The sequence below is a fragment of the Pleurodeles waltl genome, chromosome 3_2, assembly GCF_031143425.1.
Source record: "Pleurodeles waltl isolate 20211129_DDA chromosome 3_2, aPleWal1.hap1.20221129, whole genome shotgun sequence".
NCBI lineage: Eukaryota > Metazoa > Chordata > Amphibia > Caudata > Salamandridae > Pleurodeles > Pleurodeles waltl.
In genome coordinates, this window is record NC_090441.1 from 60,487,875 (window position 1) to 60,506,296 (window position 18,422).

Sequence of the window (18,422 nt, forward strand, 5' to 3'; positions counted from 1 at the left end):
AAACTAGAAAATGTATGTCCTACTTTTTAAACACACTGCACTCTGCCCTGAGGGCTGCTTATGGCCTATCTTAGGGTAAGCTTATATTTATAAAAAATAAGTTTTGGGCCTGGCAAAAGTGTTATTTCAACATGGCAGCTCAAAAGTGCATACACAGGCTCTCTAGCGGCAGGCCTGAGTCATGTTTAAAAGGTTACTTAAGTGGGTGGCACAATCAGTGCTGCAGACCCACTACTAGCATTTAATTTAAAGTACCTGGACAAATGTAGTGTACTTTACTGGGGACTTATAAGTAAATTAAATATGCCAACTGGGGATAAGCCAATGTTACCACATTTAGCGAAAGAGTATAAGCACTTTAGCACTGGTTAGCAGAGGTAAAGTGCGCAGAATCCCAAGGCCAGCAAAAATGAAGACAGCAAAACAGAGGGCTTGGAGGCAAAAAGTCGGGGGGAGGGAACAATGCCAAGGATGCCAGGTTTAACAAGCTCAGTATGTGAGTTACACACACCCTACTGTTTTCTCCCTTATTCCATTCCCCTTATCTCATTTCCTCTACTGCCCCTCGCATCCTTGCTGTATGTGACCACTGTAGGCAGTAAAAGATGAAGGAGTGCATTTCTCCTGTTGGTTCCAGAGTACATTAGTGCTTCCTGACAGATTGCCTTGCCCACATTATCATCCAACCTAAGTATTGGCACTACTCTATCTCAGATATTAGCTTTTAGTACTAAGTTAAACAGGAGGTTAGTTCACTGAAGTAGGAGAAAAAAAGACTCTACAGCCCGAATAAATAGCAGTGAAATAAGAGACAGGTAGTATATTTAAAATATAGAGGGGCGATGGTAGTAAGGTGCTTTTGCCTAGAGTATCCAAAAAATGCAGAACTATGGGAATTACGATCTCCTTCATGAGGCACCAAGTTGTTTGCACATCCTTGCTCTTCGGTGACTTCAATTATATGTTTAGTACATCCTTAAAGTTGTCCTAGAGACCCAAAAGACTGCCTTATTTGTTTAGCAATGTCAATTACATTTCTTGTGTAAATCCATGACCCTCCCCAAAGATCAAGCTAAAGTAGCCATTGTATTAGGTAGGAATATGGTAAACGGAACATTATATTAGTAGAGAGAACTATCTCTTGTGATATTATTTCCTTGCCTTTTATGATCAAATAAGAAAATTGTTCTACAGGGAGTCTCACACTCTCTCTTTAGATATTAACCTTAAACCAGAGCCATCTGGGTCTGTTAAGTTATATTATCACATTCATTTGCTTGGTAGTTGGAACCAATTGGCAAGCAGAGAAAAGGGCCTTCATTTGCTAACAAGGGCTGCAAAGTGAATTGATGTATGTTTTATCACAAGTGTAAATTCTTGTACTAAGTATGAAGAGTTCATAGATTTAGTGGTTCAGTTAGACCAATGGTTGCCTGAATATTTTTTAAAAAACTAAAATATTACAAGTTTGGCTTACATTAGAGGAAAATAGACTTATAGAAACATCAAAATCTATGCAATTAGGCAGTAAATGAGGACTTGTAGTAAATTAAAAATATGATTTATATTTGTATTGTGGAAGGTCAAGTCGTTTTGTGAAAGAATGTAGAGTAAACCTAGATGATTTTAGAAGCAAGCACTGACAATATAATCCGGGTGGCAGATGGCAGAAAACTTGGCTAAGAGTGAGGAAATTATGTGGCTTGTGTGATAGTTCACATGAAAATGATTTTGTCACAAGGTCAAGGTGGGAATTTTTGATTCAGGGTTCTCAAGGAACTATGGGGGTCATTCTGACCTCGGCGGTAAAAGGCCCTTACCGCCGGTCAGAAGTCCGCCATTCTACCGCCGCTGCCGCGGTAAACCGCCACGGTCATTCTGACCCACAACGGCGGAACTGCCAAAATCCCGACATCCAAGGAAGGCCGCCACATCAGCCGGCCGCAGAAAACTGGAGATGACCAAACCTCCACCGCCACGCCAACACAAACACGCCCATGCCATTCTGACCCACGAATCCACACGGCGGTCTTTCAACCGCGGTATTCCATTGGCGGGACACACCGCTGCGGTCAAAATACACACACAGCTCCAAAACACTGCCACATTGGACAATTCAAAATACACACACCTGACACACATACAAACAACACTCCCACACATCCAACCAACTATAAAACACACACCCACATCACCCACAAACCCCTACGACCGAAGATCATAGACGAAGGAGAGAGAGACACATCACAGAATAGAGAGCTACATCACACAGAGGCACACTACACCATCACACACACCAGATAGAAGCACAAAGCACCACACACCAACACACTCTTCACCATATACACCACCCCACACCTCATCCACACCACCCCATGGCACCCCAAAGGCACCCACGCTTTTCGGACCAAGAACTCCGGGTCATGGTGGAGGAGATCATAAGAGTCGAACCCCAGCTCTTCGGCTCACAGGTGCAGCACACCACTATAGCCAGGAAGGCGGAGCTATGGCAGCGGATCGTGGACAGGGTCAACGCGGTGGGACAGCATCCCAGAAATCGAGAGGACATCCGCAAACGTTGGAACGACTTACGGGGAAAGGTGCGCTCGATGGTCTCGCGACACAACATCGCAGTGCAGAAGACTGGCGGGGGACCCCCACCCACACCACCCGAATTCACAGCATGGGAGCAAGAGGTACTAAACATCCTGCATCCTGATGGCCTCGCTGGAGTACACGGAGGAATGGACTCTGGTAAGTACAATCTCAACTACTTCACCCCCCCCAGCATGCCAACCCCCACCACCACCCTCACCCCCAACTCCCCATCACACATCCTCCCTGAGAATGTCTCCCCAGCACAACCCACCCAACACCAACCCCTGCATGCCACCACAAACTATGGACACCCATCACCTAAGCATGACCACTGCACATACCCCCCCCCAACACCCCCACAACACCTCCCCCAAGGGAATGACAGCACTGGGGGACAAGGGCACCCATAAATCGCACACAATAGCACACACAGAAACAATAACCATACTCTCTTACCCCATGCAGGACCCGAACGCCAACACACCGGCCAGGAGGGTCCAGAAATGTCCATCCCCCCCCCCGGAAGAGGCACCCAGTGATGACAGCAGCTCTGTCGACCTGGAACCTGACGACCAGCCCGGACCATCGGGGACCTCTGGACAGTCGGTTCCCCACACACAGGCCCCACCACCACCCTCACCCCCAACTCCCCATCACACATCCTCCCTGAGAATGTCTCCCCAGCACAACCCACCCAACACCAACCCCTGCATGCCATCCCCAAACTATGGACACCCATCACCTAAGCATGACCACTACACATACCCATCCCCCCCCCCCACAAAACACCCTCACAACACCTCCCCCAAGGGAATGCCAGCACTGGGGGACAAGGGCACCCATAAAACGCAAGCTAATGCACACACAGAAACAATAACCATACCCTCTTACCCCATGCAGGACCCGAACGACAACACACCGGTCAGGAGGGACCAGAAATGTCCATCCCACCCCCGGAACAGGCCCCTAGTGATGACAGCAGCTCGGTCGACCTGGACCCTGATGACCAGCCCGGACCATCGGGGACCTCTGGGCAGTCGGTTCCCCTCACCCAGACACAGGCCACTGCAGACCCAACCCCCTCTGGGAACAACAGCACAGCTCCCACCCAGCGGGCCCATGGCTCTGTCTCTAGGACAGGTCAATCAGCGGTGTGTCTGCCACTACAGGGCCCCCAGGCTAACCCACCACCCCAACAACAACAGGGACCTGGGGGCAGTGGTAGTGGGCACACCGTCCAGGGGACAGAGTCCGGGGGAAACAGGGCAACTCGGAGGGCTGCTGTGCGACAGGGGGGGAGGAGAGGCCCAGGGAACCGACTCTCCAAGAGGCCCTCACCACCATCATGGCAGCCTACCACCGCTCACAAGAGACGATGGCGACGGTACTGGCCAGGTTCCAGGAGATCCAGGCACAGCAGGAGGAACGCTACATGGGGTTCAACAATCATCTCACCACCATCTCTACCGCCATGGGGAGCCTAGTCCAGGCCCTCCACCGGATAGAAGACACGTTGCGGGACCATGTGGCACCACACAGGGCCCCTGTCACTAGCCCGGACCAGGAACAGCCTACCACCTCCGCCGGCGCTAGTGGACAGGAGGCCCCACCACAACGACAGGCCACCAGAACCCCACCTCCTGCTGAAGAACAACCACCCCGCAAGAGGAGCCTGAGATCAAAAAAATCGACAGAGTAGGATGTCAAGACCCCCGCCAGCATGAGATACCCCCTGAAGTCATCCCACTGTCCCACATTGCCACCCTGTCCAACCTTGAACTGCCCCTGCTCCATCCTTCCACAGGCATATGGACAATGCACCTGTGAGACTGAGAACTGGACTCTGCCATGGCCATTACTCCACCCCCACCCATCACCGTGTTTATATCATGTACCATAATCTAGCACCAAAAATAAATCACTCAATGCACTGAAATCATGCTGGAGTCAGGCTGTATTATTTACAAATGTAAAAAACATTACCGATCAATTATGTTCTGTAAACTTTGTGCTGAACACATACCGAGATCAATAAGCATTAGTCCATGGGCTAACCAAGCAGAAGTCACGCAGTGGGTCATACAGCACTGAAAAGGGAAGGGAGAATCAAACATCAGTTTCAAATAACTGGGGGGTCATAGACAAAGTTGAGAAAAACGAGGCAGTCAGGAAAATTAAAATGGCATGTGTGATTCTTACCTGTGTGCTACTGAAAATACTGTTGGATAACTCTGTCCCTGTTGTCTGGGTCGTCCTCTGAGTCTTCCTCCTCTTCACTCTCCACAGGCTCTACAGCTGCTTCAACACCACCATCTGGACCATCCTCCTGCAGGAAAGGCACCTGACGTCGCAATGCCAGATTGTGAAGCATACAGCAGGCCACGATGATCTGGCACACCTTCTTTGGTGAGTACATCAGGGATCCCCCTGTCATATGCAGACACCTAAACCTGGCCTTCAGGAGGCCAAAGGTTCTTTCAATGACCCTCCTAGTTCGCCCATGGGCCTCATTGTACCGTTCCTCAGCCCTGGTCCGGGGATTCCTCACTGGGGTCAATAGCCAAGGCAGGTTGGGGTAACCAGAGTCACCTATTAGCCACACACGTTGTCTCTGTAGCTGTTCCATCACAAAAGGGATGCTGCTATTACGCATCACATACGCGTCATGCACTGACCCAGGGAACATGGCATTCACATGGGAGATGTACTGGTCAGCCAAACAGACCACCTGGACGTTCATCGAATGGTAACTCTTCCTGTTTCTGTACACCTGCTCATCGTCTTTTGGGGGGACTAAGGCTACATGGGTCCCATCAATGGCACCAATTATGTTGGGAATATGTCCAAGGGCATAAAAATCACCCTTCACAGTGGGCAAATCAACCTCCTCTGGGAATATAATGTAACTCCGCATGTGTTTCGTCAGGGCAGACAACACTCTAGACAACACCTTAGAAAACATTGGCTGAGACATTCCAGATGACATGGCCACTGTTGTCTGGAATGAGCCACTTGCAAGAAAATGGAGGACTGACAGCACCTGCACCAGAGGGGGAATTCCTGTGGGTTGGCGGATGGGGGACATCAGGGCTGGCTCCAGCTGGGCACACAGTTCATGGATGGTGGCACGGTCAAGTCGGTATCGTAGTATGATGTGGCGTTCTTCCATTGTCGACAGGTCCACCAGCGGTCGGTACACGCGAGGATTCATCCTTCTCCTCGCAAATCCCAGCGGACGGTGCCTAGGAAGGACACCATGGAGCACAGAGTCAAGATAATCACTGGTACGTTCACCACTGCTTGCATGGCACACGGTTATCTAGGTATTGAAAGGCGTGTATGTGTGGCAATGCCAGGCCTAGGCCTGTGTGTCGCAGTAGAAATTATGCCATGTGGGCCCTTGAAATGGCGGCTGCCTGACCTGTGAAGTGGGACAATGGGATGTGAGGTCACTGCGCTGGCGGAGCACACCGTGGCGGTAGGCGGTCGAAGACCGCTATACGGAGCCGCATTGGATAACATTGAAGCCTATGGGTTTCAGGAGCCAATGATGAGGTGCGCCGGCGGTCGCGGTACGCACCGCCGCGGTACGCACCGCCACGGGCGTGACCGCCATTTTCCATCTGCTTAATCACTCGAGACCTGATCATCCACAGGAGAGGACCTATACTGCAAGTGCTGCTGTGAACTCGGTCTGGAAGTGACAATGGCTGCTGCGACTGGGGAAAGGGCCCCTGCCTTCACGTCTGAAGAGTTGGAGAAGCTCGTGGATGGGGTCCTCCCCCAGTATGCGTTACTCTACGGTCCTCCAGACCAACAGGTGAGTACACCGGGTGCACATGGAATGGGCGATGCCTGTGTGGAGTGGGGTGGATGTAAGTTGGTGGGGGGCGAATGAGGAGTGCAACGCACGACAGATGAGAGCATGTGCTATATTGCAAGGTTGGGGAGGGGGGGCCAATCACATCTAACATGCAGTAAGTTGATGATTGTTTCCTTCCCACCCTGTACATGTCACATAGGTCAGCGCCCATCAGAAAGTCGGGATTTGGCGTGCCATCGCCAAGGAAGTCCGGGCCCTGGGGGTCCACGTCAGACGGGGCACCCACTGCCGCAAGAGGTGGGAGGACATCCGCAGCGGAACCAGGAAGACCGCCGAGTCACTGCTGGGGATGGCCTCCCAACCTAGGAGGGGTGCCAGTCGTACCCTGACCCCCCTGATGTCCCGGATCCTGGCGGTGGCCTACCCGGAGTTGGATGGGCACTTGAGAGCATCACAGCAGACACAAGGGGGTGAGTATCAGCACATTCAGCTATCTTTCTGCGCAGTGGAGGCGTCTGGGTGGGGGAGGAGGGTTGGGGGTGACATTAGGCCAGGGCGCTTTCTGTAGTGTAGTCCTCTCCCTTAGGCATGGCCCTGTGCTCCCGGCCCCCACCTCCGTAGGGTGACAAGTCCAGCTATTGATGGTCCAGCCTCACACATGTGCGCGCTTGTCGTCTCCTGACCTGTTGTCCGAGTCAGAAGTACTGAGTAGTGTGCCCCGAATGCGCGGCTTAGTGCATGCGGCTCCTGTGTCTGTCCTCTCCGCCAACGGTGTTGACATTGCATGCACTCAACCAGGTCTTCTCTTTCTCCCCCCACCATTCTTCTTCATCTTCTTGTGCATGTGTGCATTAGCATCATCAGGCGGAGGAGATTTGGCATCGGAGCACGAGGGAGCTGCAAGCCACAAGGCCCCGTGGGCACAGGAACAGACACCGAGGGCCGAAGTGAGCCGGAGGGCGAGGGGAGCACCACGACGGGGACCGCTGGTGAGAGCAGCGACAGCGACCCGTCCTCGGATGGAAGCTCCCTAGCGGTGGCGGCAACATCCGGGCCCCCCGCCTCTACAGGTACAGCCGCCACCCAGCGCACCAGCCCCGCCCTCCCAGCAGCCCCTCAGCCTACGCTCCGTGCCCGCTCACCCAGGAAGGCGGGCGTCTCCTTCGCCCCAGGCACCTCAGCCCCTGCCCCTGTTACCCCTGCTGCCCTCAGTGAAGAGGTCATTGATCTCCTCAGGACACTCATTGTTGGGCAGACTACCCTTTTGAATGCCATCCAGGGGGTAGAAAGGGAGGTGCATCGGAGCAATGCCTACCTGGAGGGCATTCATTCGGGTCAGGCTGCCCATCAACGATCGTTCAATGCTCTGGCCTCAGCACTGACGGCAGCCATTGTCCCTGTTTCCAGCCTCCCTCTTCTGACTGCCTCCACCCTATCTCTGTCTCCTGTTCCTCAGCCTATCCCATCCACACCATCTGACCAGCCTGCACACACCTCAACACCCAAGGGCAGCTCATCCAGACACAAGCACCACAGATCCCACAAACACTCACCCAAGCAACACACAGATGCAGACATCCCAACAGTCACTACCACCCCTGTGTCCCCCTCCTCCTCGTCTCCCTCCTCCCTCCCTGTGACGTCTCCACTCACACCTGCATGCACACCAACATCAGCCAGTGCTTCCATCACCACCACACCCTCCTGTACAGTCCGCACGCGTGCAGTCACCACCCCCACTGCCATTTACACGTCCCCTGTGTCCTCTCCCACTGTGTCTGTCACCACCCCTTCCAAGACACACAAACGCAGGCAGACACCCACCCAACAGACATCCACCTCACAACAGCCTACAGCACCTGCACCTTCACCCAATGACAGCACACCTGACTCTCCTACAACCACATCCTCTTCCTCCACTTCCATCTCCACTTCTCCTACCTTTTACCTTGGCCCTAAAAAACTTTTCCTGGCTAATCTTGACCTCTTCCCCTCCGATGACCTACCCCCTCCATCTGCAAAGAGTCCCAAGAGCACCACAGCCACCACCAGCCCAACTTCGGGTGTCACTGTTGTGCATGGGTTCTGGAGCCCACCCTTTGCCAGCAGTGACACCTCCATCAGCAGCAAGGACACATCCAGCCCCCCCCCCCGGCAAGAGGACCAGGAAACACAAGGGCCGCCGTGCGAAGACTGACACGGCTGCCCCCAAGGAGCAGAGTTTGCCCACTTCACCAGCCACAACGTCTAGGGGAGGCAAGGGCCCGAGAGCCCCATCTAAGGAGCGTAAGGGCAGCAGGGCGGAGACGTCAGCCAGCAGGAGCGCGGAGCAGGTGGGCCCCACATGCCACATCCCAGCTGGAAAGGAGGACACCAAAGGGCCCAGGACCCCGTCACCGAAGGGCCCAGGAACATCACGGCCGGAGGGCGTCTGAGCCCGGAGTCCAGGCTAGGTCTGGCTCCCTTGAACCTACTGGATGTGCACCGCTGAACAGGGCCCGCCGTGGAGAAGAGCACCGCTGAACAGGGCCCGCCGTGGAGAAGAGCACCGCTGAACAGGGGCCCGCCGTGCAGAAGAGCACCGCTGAACAGGGCCCTCCGTGGAGAAGAGCACCGCTGAACAGGGCCCGCCGTGGAGAAGAGCACCGCTGAACAGGGCCCGCCGTGAAGATAGGCACCGCTGAACAGGGGCCCGCTGTGCAGAAGAGCACCGCTGAACAGGGCCCGCCGTGGAGAAGAGCACCGCTGAACAGGGCCCGCCGTGGAGAAGAGCATCGCTGAACAGGGCCCGCCGTGAAGATAGGCACCGCTGAACAGGGGCCCGCTGTGCAGAAGAGCACCGCTGAACAGGGCCCGCCGTGGAGAAGAGCACCGCTGAACAGGGGCCCGCCGTGCAGAAGAGCACCGCTGAACAGGGGCCCGCCGTGCAGAAGAGCACCGCTGAACAGGGCCCGCCGTGGAGAAGAGCACCGCTGAACAGGGCCCGCCGTGAAGATAGGCACCGCTGAACAGGGGCCCGCCGTGCAGAAGAGCACCGCTGAACAGGGCCCGCCGTGGAGAAGAGCACCGCTGAACAGGGCCCGCCGTGAAGATAGGCACCGCTGAACAGGGGCCCGCCGTGCAGAAGAGCACCGCTGAACAGGGCCCGCCGTGGAGAAGAGCACCGCTGAACAGGGCCCGCCGTGAAGATAGGCACCGCTGAACAGGGGCCCGCCGTGCAGAAGAGCACCGCTGAACAGGGCCCGCCGTGGAGAAGAGCACCGCTGAACAGGGCCCGCCGTGAAGATAGGCACAGCTGAACAGGGGCCCGCCGTGCAGAAGAGCACCGCTGAACAGGGCCCGCCGTCTCAAGCACAGCTCCGCTGGGCCCCGCCGTCTCAAGCACCGCTCCGCTGGGCCCCGCCGTCTCAAGCACCGCTCCGCTGGGCCCCTTCATCTCAAGCACCGCTCCGCTGGGCCCCGCCGTCTCAAGCACCGCTCCGCTGGGCCCCGCCGTCTCAAGCACCGCTCCGCTGGGCCCCTTCATCTCAAGCACCGCTCCGCTGGGCCCCGCCATCTCAAGCACCGCTCCGCTGGGCCCCGCCGTCTCAAGCACCGCTCCGCTGGGCCCCTTCATCTCAAGCACCGTTCCGCTGGGCCCCGCCGTCTCAAGCACCGCTCCGCTGGGCCCCTTCATCTCAAGCACCGCTCCGCTGGGCCCCTTCATCTCAAGCACCGGTCCGCTGGGCCCCGCCGTCTCAAGCACCGCTCCGCTGGGCCCCGCCGTCTCAAGCACCGCTCCGCTGGGCCCCGCCGTCTCAAGCACCGCTCCGCTGGGCCCCTTCATCTCAAGCACCGCTCCGCTGGGCCCCGCCGTCTCAAGCACCGCTCCGCTGGGCCCCTTCATCTCAAGCACCGCTCCGCTGGGCCCCTTCATCTCAAGCACCGTTCCGCTGGGCCCCGCCGTCTCAAGCACCGCTCCGCTGGGCCCCGCCGTCTCAAGCACCGCTCCGCTGGGCCCCTTCATCTCAAGCACTGTTTATGGTTCACTGTGCCCACCATGCCTCCTCCTTGACCAGTGGAGACTGTTATCCACTTGAGAGACTGTGGCTTTGCACTCCCCAGGATGGTACAGTGGGCAAGCCACCCACTGTAGAGACTTGAGAGACTGTGGCTTTGCACTCCCCAGGATGGTACAGTGGGCAAGCCACCCACTGTAGAGACTTGAGAGACTGTGGCTTTGCATTCCCCAGGATGGTACAGTGGGCAAGCCACCCACTGTAGAGACTTGAGAGACTGTGGCTTTGCACTCCCCAGGATGGTACAGTGGGCATGGTGGCCCCTTCGTGGATCTTGCGTCGTGGACTCATGTGGCTGTGGTGCCCCCCCCTTCCCTTCCCCCTGAGGTGCCTGTAGTATTTTCATCAGATGCCCCTGCAGTGTTCTCTCCAAAGGACTCAGGTCTCCTGTGTGGGCTTTGCCCTTGTTTCGCTACACTGTAGCCCACGGACTGTTCCATTTGACTTGGATGTAGCGGACTAATTGCCTCGGTTCGCCATGGCAGTGTGTATAGTATTATTTTGTTATGGATATTTTGCATAGTTGCCGATACGTCTCAGAGTCTATTTTTTATATAAAAATTTGGTTCACAATTTAATTATGTCTTTGCATTTTTCAGGGGGGTTTGGGTGGTGTCACTGTGCATTGTTGCTCTGCATTGGTGTGTACAAAGTTTGGGGGGGTGGGGGTCGCAGATGTGTGTGCCCGTAACCTTTCCTCCTCCCCCCTCCCGTGTGTCGTAGGTGCAGTACTCACCGTTGTCGTCTGCGCCGGAGTTCGTACTCGTGGTAGATGAGCAGGTAGACGAGTGCAGGTAGGATGTTTAATTCGGGTTCCATGCTGTCCTCCGTACTCGTGGAGTGTGTTTTGGTGAGCGTTTTCCCGTCCGTAGTCTGTTTCCGCCGTGTTTTTATCGGCGGGGCTCCCGCCCCGGAAAAGGTGGCGGATTGGTGAGTTGTGATACTGTGGGCGGTACATTGTCTGCCACCTGCCTGTTGGCGGTGACCGCCGCGCTGTTTGTCTGTACCGCGGTGGCGGTCGGAGTGTTAATGTGGCGGGCTGTGTTGGCGGTTCCCGCCAGGGTCAGAATTCCATTTTTTGGACCGCCGGCCTGTTGGCGGGTTGGCCGCCGCTTTATCACCGACCGCCAGGGTTAGAATCACCCCCTATATGCCCATTGCAACTGCAAGTTCCTGTAATTAAAAAAATATTTCAGAGTGGATGTGTCTAGTCTGTCCTCAGGTCCAGTACTGCTTCAATAATTTCTTTGGAAACTAAAATAAAAAGATTTTCTTTAATCTGATAGATGCTCCTCAGTTCAAGGTAATGTCGGAAGTGCTTTGGGTAACTTACATAACTCTTGTTGATAAGGGTACAAGAATAGCACAGTTGAATTATGTTTGTTGGAAGGTTAGATGTTTGACTACATGTGCATCTAAGGAGAGAGTTGCCCTTTAAAGAGGTTGCAGAAATTGGCATGTCACCAGTCATTGGTTTTATAATTTTTCTACCCTCCTATAATGAAGAGTTTAGTGATGTATTTAATAGGAAAAAGGTGAAGTGTTACTATCTTAAAATAATTTAATATAATAAGATCGATTTGGAACCAAGTGAACAAATATTTTGTAGTCAAGTGTATGCACTCATTAAATTAGAAATAGGATAACTGTTGTGACAGAGTAACCCGTTCAAAATCAAGCCCTATATCTTAAACGTATGTTCTTTGTTTATAGTTATTTGGATGCTGAGACCAGAACCATACGGTTGGGTGACTGAAAGGGTTTGTGAACATTGTAAAGCATCAGGCATGTTTTGGGAGGTGGACAAAGATAAGGAAACACCTTACCTGTGCAGCAGATTACTGTGTGTGCATACTCAAGTGTTCATGTAGGCTCATTTATGTAGGGAGTGTAATAAAGCACTCCAAGTCCATCCAAATGTGAGTAGGTCCTTTATTGAAGAGCATCCCACCCAATAGGTCAGACAGCAGTCAAGACTAGGGGCCTGACTTAGATATTGGCGGATGAGGTACACCATCACAAAAGTGATGCATATCCCGTTCTACTGAAATCGAAATTCCACGGGATATAATGGGATTTAGATTTCAGCGGGCGGGATAACTCGTCTGCCAATATCTAAATCATGCCCTAACTGTAACTGATCATGGAAAACTCTAACATCACAGCTGGGCTGCAACCCCCTTACATCCACACATTCCAAATTCCTTCTCAGCTCCACAGTATTAGAATACCACACCCACCTCCTTACTCAACAAAAATCTAACCAAATAGATGGAAGAAAACTGAACAAAAAAATTCTAATAAATAAAGTACAGCATTAAGGTAAATTGTTTTCTTTGTACAGCACCACACGATTAGGATTAGAAATCCTATCGTCCTCAACTTTGATAGCATAACAGTCATAATAAGTCTGACAGTCCATTGAGGACCTGTCAACATCTTTAGACAACACAGGTTTCTTTATTATTAACAAGGCCCCCACTGTCAGGTCCAATTTTTTCACACCTTTCCTGATGTCATAGTTCATTTGACTTTTTTCCATACGTACTTAACGCTTTCCACATCACACGTCCATCTTTACTCCAGTATGACTACAGAGTATTTTCTTTTCTTCCTGTAAATACTTTCCTTGGGCAAATTTATTTATTTACATTTAAGATAGGTGTTGCAAACAGTACAAAAATCTCTGAGGAGACAGAATAAAAAAATCAACAAAAGTATAGCAGATTTTTCAAAAACAATCTTGCAGAGCCAATAATAGGGGGATGCATCAGTAATCTCACAGTAATCTAGCTCATAAAGGGGGCGAAGGGGACAAACAAGAGTCATGGGAGTCAGTGCACTGAGGGGGGGAGAAGGAGACGGGAAGGAGAGAGGGCAACACCCAACACTTTAGTGCATGAGCCTCAAGGCTATAGTGGTCATTATGACATTGGCGGTCATCTGACTGCCACACCGGGGATGGCAGTAGTACCGCCACCAGGCCGGCGGTAATGACCGCCAAATTATGATCATGGCGGTGATCCCTCCTATAGACAGTCAATGTACCACCCCAACCACCAGTGCGGTACGACCACTGAACACGGCGGTGGCCATCTCCAGGCAGGCTTAAGACAAGGATCTTCCCACCATATTATGACATAGCAGATCGCCAGGATTTCCAGGGCATTGGCAAAGCCACCAAAAGCCTGGCCGCAATACATCATATAAAAGGAGACAATCACCTCCAGGGACACAGAGGAGCCCGCGGCCGCTATGGAACCAGAACTGGAAGTCATTCCGATGCTGTACCAAGCCATGGCAATCCAGAAGCACCAACGCTGACTAATACGACAACGGTGTGTACAGCCGCCTAGCACACAGGGGACGGAGGGAGGAGAGAGTGGCACACACATGCACAACACACCACACACTCAGTACAAACTGCTGAGAAATCCCACACCAACATAATCCAGTAGTAAAGAAAGCCAGGACACATACCTTTGGTCCAACCACTGTACTACGTTGGGCATAGCGACCTCAAGATTGCAAATACACATATTTACAGATAGGGCCATGGGCCAGTCCAAGTGAGTCACAATGCTCAGGGCAACGTCCAAGGCACAACGTGACTCCTGACAGCCCAGTCACCCCACTGGGCAGGGGCATCATGGTAACGGTAGGCAGGCACCTCAGGGGGCAGGGGATCATAGGGGGGTTGGAGGGGTTTCTTTTTTGCAGGGGGTCCTTGGGCTTGGGTTTGGGAGGGGCCGGGTCCTTGCCCTTCCGGCTTGGAGGCGGAGGAGTGGCCTTTGAATGGGGGGCCGGAGTGCCACCCTTCTTCAACTTAGTGGCAGGAGTACACTTAGGAGGAGAAACAGGAGTCGGTCTGGAGCTGGAGGTACTGGGCTGGGAGGGTGAGACTTTACTTTCACGGGCAGGACCGGGGGTGGGGTAGGGAAGAGAGCAAGATGGTAAAGTAAAAGCTTCTTCAGACCAGTGGGGCAGGATGTGAGAGGAGGTACGGGAGTGGAGGTAGAGGGAGTGGTTGTAGGAGGAGGAGGTGTGCTGGACTTGGGTGCAGGTGAATGGACAGTGTGCGTGTATGAGGTGGATGGCTGTTGGGGGTCTGAGTGGGAGCGTTTGTGTGTCTTTGGGGGGCAGACAGGGTGGAGGAGGACAAACGGGACGTGTAGATGGATGTTGTGCTGGTGTGAGGTGGGTGTGCTGCATGAGGTGATGATGGTGGTGGCTGCGCATGTCGTGTGTGGGGTGCATGTCTGCAGATCTGCTGTTGTGGTGACTGTGGGCAAGGCTATACAGGTGGCAGGATCTGGGACTGTTGATGCAGTGCATGCAGGTGTGAGTGCTGATGTGACTGTGAGGGAGGAGGAGGAGTGAGAGGCAGTGAGGCAGTGGCTGATGTTGTGTGTGCATCTGTGTGTTGCCTGTGTGTGTGCTTGTGGACTGAAGTGTGGTGCCTGTGTTTGTCTGTGCGAGTCCTGCCTGTTGTTTTTGGTTTATGCTTGTCAGAATGTGTGCATGGGTTGGGGAAGATGAGAGAGGGACTGGGAAGAGGTAGTTGGAGGGGAGACGGAAGAAACAGGGACACTGGCTGCCATCATAGAGGAGGCAAGAGTCTGAAACGATCTCTGTAGGGTCACCAAACCACCGTGAATGCCCTCCAGAAAGGCACTGCATTGCTGCATCTGGAATACCAGCCCCTGGATGGCATTCACTATGGTTGACTGCCCTACACAGATGGATCTTAGGAGGTCAACTGCCTCCTCATTGTGGGCAGCAGGGCTGACTGGGCCAGGGGCTGAGGTGCCTGGGGCAAAGGAGATGCCCACCCTCCTGGGTGAGCGGGCACGGGCAACTCGGCGGGGGGCTACTGGGAGGGCGGTGCTGGTACGGGGGTGGTGGAAGATGAAGTTGCTGAGGTGGTCCCAGAGGGGTCCACCACCACCAGGGAGCTTCCATCGGAGGAGGACTCAGAGTCAGTTGATTCAGCTCCTGTCTCCCCCGTGGTGCTCACCTCGCCCTCCATACCACTGGTCCCCTTGGCGTTGTGGACTCTGCCTCCTGGGTCCTGTGGGCTGTAGCTCCCTCAACCACCACTAGAGCCGCTGGTTCTCCTGCATGATATTGAGCACCTGACCCATCCTGTCCTGGGATTGCTGGTATGCCCCTAAGACATTTGTGAGTGCCTCCTGGGTAGTGGTTTTCCTGGGCCTGTCCTCCCGCAGCGCACAGCTATCCTCTGACTGTCCCTGGTCCCCTGTGCCTGTGTCCCCTGAACGGTGTGCCCACTCCCACTGACACCAGGACCCTCATTGTCTTGCCTGTGTGGTGTGGGCTAAGGTCCCTGTACAGGTGGGCACACTACTGATTGACATGTCATGGGGACAAAGGTTTGGGGGTGTTGGCTGGCTACTGTGGTGCTTGATTCAGAGGGGGGCCTTGTTGAGGACTGGCATTGGGATGGGGTAGCTGACTGACCAGTGGTCCCAGAGAGTCTATTCAGATCCAGACCTCCTGAGTTGCTGTCATTACTGGGGGCATCTTCTGGTGGGGGACTATGTAGCTGTGGCACCTCCTCACCACTGACATTGGCTGGGGCACTTGTGGGGATGTAAGTGATGTGTTAGGGTACTTGTCTGTAACATAGTCTGCACTTCTGGCTTTCCCAATGATATTGGTGTTGTCCTCCCATCTTTGGTAGTGTGTGGTAATGGATTGTGGGATTGGTAGTCCTACATGCTGTGCATGCACTGGTGGTGGGTGTGCATGCAGAGCTGGAAGGGATGTGCTTGCAGTGTGTATGGAATGCAGGGTTTGACATTTTGGTGTGGTAATTGGGGTGGAGCACTGTGTGGGATGGAGTGGGATGAAGGGAGTCAGGGTGAGGGGGTGAGATGGCATGCAGGTATTGGGGGAGGGTGATAGGTTGTAAATGGTGACTCACCAGTGTCAAGTCCTCTGGTTACTCCAGTGAGTCCCTCAGGATGCAGTATGGCCAGGGCATGCTCCTTCCATGCTGTCAGCTGTGAGGGAGGAGGTGGGTGTTGACCGCCAGTCCTCCTGATGGCAAGCTGGTGCCTTACTGCAATGGAATGCACCTTCTCCCGTAGGTCGTTCCACCTCTTCCTTATGTCGTCCCTTGTGCGTGGATGTTGTCCCATGGCATTCACTCTGTCCACAATTCTCCGCCATAGCTCCATCTTCCTGGCATTGGATATTTGCTGTACAGCTGTGGCTCTACCCTGACTATTTCCTCGACCATGACCCGCAACTCCTCAGCCGTGAAACGGGGGTGGCTTTGTGGAGACATGGGTGTTGCGTCATGTGTGTGTTGTGCAGAGGGTGATGGGTGAAGTGGTGGGGTGTATGGTGTGTGGTGCGTAACGGATGTATGGGACGTTGTGGTATGTGGGTGCACTTGTCTGTGGGATTGACGTGGCACAGTGTGGCGATCTTCTTGTGTTTGCAAAGGTTTGGGGGTGTTTTGGGGGGTGTTTTATAGTGCCGTTGGTGGGTGTGTGTGGTGTGTGTAATTGTGTCAGGTTTGTTTTTTTTGTTCTGGCCAATCTTGTATTGTTATGTACTTGGGTGGTCATTCCCGCCTTGGCGGTGTCCACCCCAAATGGTGTACCACCTTTGTATGTCTGCTGTGGTGATTATTTGGAGGGCGTTGTCTCGGTGACATAACTGTATGGGTGCTAGTTCAACGGGTCTGGCGGATTTGTGGTAGTGGCTGGTTTCTGTCGGTTCTGTGTGTATGTGTCATAATCTGGCAGCCGGATGTTTGCCTACACGGCGGTATATTGGCGGTATTCAGTATTTACCGCCAATGTCATGATGAGGACCACTGTCTGTGCAATTGCCATATGGATCCCCATAGACACCTCAGGACTGAGGCGGAAAACCTTCAATGTCTTCCACTCTGACTCATCCAACCATCCTGAGTCAATTGTCATTTAGGGACCCCAACTGACATCTCCAACTCACCGAGGTGTACCCACTAAACAGATACTCCAGGGGAGTTGCCAGTTTTGGTTGATGTGGGCTCGTGTTCAGTGGGACGACAGCCACTGCATCTGTGTTGCCCTCCTTCAAGCGACCCACCATGTTGCTCCAGAGCTCCGAATCACGCTCTGCATGGTCGTCCGTGCGAACCTTATGGAGTCGGCATTCTTCAGCTGTTGCCCATTCCAAGAGATCTGTCAACCATTTGTCTCTGGGGGTTAGGGCTGGCACAATGAATGGCGATACGCTGATTACCAAGTACCAGCCCCAACTGGGCAAATCAATATGACATTTTACAGCCTTTCTTGGGAAGAGGTAGCAATCCCAGTATACAGTGTCGGATTGTTAGTACCACTTTAACTGCTGTTATTCTTTTTAACACCTGTGTTATCTCATGCCAAAAGCACTGCAGAGTCCTGCATTCCCATGTGACATGCCCAAATGATGCTGAGGACACACCGCGGCGTGTGCATGCAGCTGGATGCATTGGATAAATTCTATGTAGCCGCAGCGGTGTCAGGTACGCTCAATGCAAGTTTTAGAATTGCGTCAATTTAAACCTGACATTACTAGACTCCTCCTGTACCAACGTTTGGCCCATGGTCCACTACCAGTCAGTGAGCAGCATCTCCAGGTCTGCATCCCATGCCCCACTTGTCGTCGACACATCCATCTGTCTGTCCCTTTTAAGGGCGGTGTATAGCCAGGAGAGGACACCCCTGGCAGAGCCCTGGTCCAGCAGCAGCTGTAACAGATGAGACTCAGCTGGTTCCTCTGGTAAGGATATCCAGATCTTCTGAACTGTTTGTGATATGCTGGCATATTGTAGGAATTGTCCACGGCCAATTCCAAAAAAGAGTTCTGAGTTTCTCAGGGTTATAAAGGAGTCATTCTGACATAGGTTGCCTGCCCTCTTACATCCACCTGTCTGCCAC